This window comes from Mustela putorius, unplaced genomic scaffold, assembly GCF_011764305.1.
Source record: "Mustela putorius furo isolate JIRA1106 unplaced genomic scaffold, ASM1176430v1.1 tig00537227_pilon_pilon_pilon, whole genome shotgun sequence".
Classification (NCBI taxonomy): domain Eukaryota; kingdom Metazoa; phylum Chordata; class Mammalia; order Carnivora; family Mustelidae; genus Mustela; species Mustela putorius.
Genome location: NW_025422368.1, coordinates 8,679,882 through 8,682,838, shown reverse-complemented (window position 1 = coordinate 8,682,838; position 2,957 = coordinate 8,679,882).

Here is a 2,957-nt window from a genome sequence, read left to right as displayed (position 1 = left end):
TTTATTTTTTTAAAGGACTAAGATCTAGGTCTAGATTAATTTGTTTTGTTTTGTTTGCATGTGGCTGTCCAGTTGTTGTAGCATGGTATGTTGAAAAGAGTACCTTTGTATTGCCTTTGTTCCATTGTTAAAGATCACTTGACCATATTCATGTTGGGTCTATTTCTGGGCTTTCTGTTATGTTCTATTGATTTGTCTATTTTTTCCCTTTTTTTACTTAATAACACACACTATGTGTGTGTGTGTACACATATATAAATATATATATTTATGTTCAGTTAACTGCTGTATAGTACATCATTAGTTTTTGATGTAGTTTTCAATGATTCATTAGTTCCTTGTAACACCCAGTGCTCATCATGACCCATGCCCTCCTAATACCCATCACCCTACTGTTACCTATTCTCCCACTTGTTACCCTATCCTCTCCCCTCTGAAACCCTCAGTTTGTTTCCCAGATACCATAGTCTCTCATGGTTGTCTCCCTCTCTGATTTCTCCCCCTTCAGTTTTCCCTCCCTTCCCCTATGGTCTTCTGTGCTATTACTTATGTTCCACATGAGTGAAACCATGTGATAATTGTCTTTCTCTGCTTGACTTACTTCACTTAACATAATCCACTCCAGTTCCATCCATATTGATGCAAATGGGTATTCATCCTTTCTGATGGCTGAATAAATACCTAGTAGTGCAATTGCTGGGTCATAGGGTAGTTCTATTTTTAACATCTTGAGGATGTTTTCTAGAGTGGCGGCAGCAGCTTGCATTCCCACCAACAGTGTAAGAGAGTACCACTTTCTCCACATCCTCGCCAACATTTTTTGTTTCTTGTTTTGTTAATTTTTGCCATTCTAATGGTATAAGTAGGTATCTCATTGTAGTTTTTATTTGTATTTCCCTGATGGCTAGTGATTTTGAACATTTTTTCATGTGTCTGTTAACCATTTGTAAGTCTCCTTTGGAGAAGTGTCTGATCATGTCTTCTGCCCATTTTTTGACTGGGTTATTTGTTTTATGAGTGTTGGGTTTGAGAAGTTCTTTATATATTTTGGATATTGGCCTTTTATCTGTAATGTCATTTGCAAATATCTTCTCCCATTCTGTGGGTTGCCTCTGATAGTTTTGTTGATTGCTTCCTTTGATGTACAGAAGCTTTTTATCTTGATGAAGCCCAACAGTTTATTTTTGCTTTTGTTTCCCTTGCTTTTGGAAACATGTCTTGAAAGAAGTTGCTGTGGCCGAGGTCAAAGAGGTTACTGCCTATGTTCTCCTCTAGGATTTTGATGGATTCCTGTCTCATGTTGAAGTCTTTCAACCATTTTGAGTTTATCTTTGTAATCATGGGATTGATAATTATGTTTCTTTTTTCATTTCTGATATTAGTGATTTGTGTCTTTTTAATCTTAATTAGCCTGTCTAGAGGCATATGGATTTAACGGATCTTTTCAATAATCAGTTTTCATTTCATTGACTTTCTTTTGATTTCCTTTACAATTTCATTTATTTCTTCTCTATTATTGTTTCTTTTCTTTTGCTAATTTTGGACTTAATGTGTTCCACTTTTTCTAGTTTTCTGTGGTAGAAACTTAGAACTTTCTTGTTTTTAAATATATATGTTCAGTACTATGTTTCCTTTTATGCACTATTTTCACTACATCCTCCAAATTTTGGTAAGTTGTATTTTCATTTTCACTTAGTTCAAAATATTTTAAAATTTCCCTCAAAATTCCTCCTTTGATTCATGTTATTTATATGTGTATTGTTTAATGTTCAACTATTTTGAAAGTTTCCAGGTATCTTCCTTTCATTGGTTTCTAGTTTAATTCCCTTGTGATCTGAGCGCAGACACTATATGATTTCTATTATTATATTTTTAAAAGATTTATTTATTTATTTTTAGAGAGAGCAAGAGAGAGAGTGAGTGCATACACACGAGTGGGGGAGGGGCAGAGAGAGCCAGAGAAAGAGAATCTCAAGCAGACTCCCAGTTGAGTGCAGAGCCCCATGCAGGGCTTGATCTAATGACCCTGAGATCATGACCTGAGTCAAAATCAAGAGTCAGATGCACAACTGACTGAGCCACCTAGGTACTCCTGATTTCTACTATTTTGAATTTGCTAAGGTATGTGTTATGGCCCAGAATGTGGTCTATCTTGGTGAATGTTCCATGTGAGTATGAGAAGAATGCATATTTTGCTGTTGTCACATGAGTTAGTCTATAAATGTCAATTATATACAGTTGATTAATGGTACTGTTGAGTTCAACTCTGTCCTTACTGATTTTCTGTCTGCTGTATCTGTCCATTTCTGAAAAGGGGTATTCAAGTCTTCAGCAATGATAGTGGACCCATCTCATTCTCCTTACAATTTCATCATTTTTGCCCACATATTTTGACACTTGATTGTTAGTCATGTATAAATTAAGGATTGTTATGTAAATCAAAACCCTCCTCCAGAGAAGTAATCAAAGTTTACATTTTCTATACCCTTGCTAGGGTATCAAGGAATGGTTTCTGTCAAAAATAAGTATGAAATGGGGAACCTGGGTTGCTTAGTCAGTTAAGCGTCTGCTTTTGGCTCAGGTCATGATCTCAGGGTCCTGGGGTCAAGCCCTGCATCATTGAGCTCCCTACTCAGCGGAGAGACTGCTTCTCCCGCTCCCTCTGCCCCTCCCCCCTGCTCATTCTTGCTCTCTCTCAAATAAATAAAATCTTTAAAACAATATATGTATGAAACATTTCCATTTTCATATATCTCTTAAATCACATAGACCTATCAGAAATCCTTAACCCTTGCATTTTTCTTAATTTTTTTCTAAACTGTATTAGCTATCCTAATGCTCATTTTTAAAATAGGCCTAGAGTTTAAAACTAAAATGTAGATATTTATAACTTCAGCAATATTTAATTTTAAATATTTCAGGCAAAAGTCTTTTTTACCTGTCAATATTTGATATCT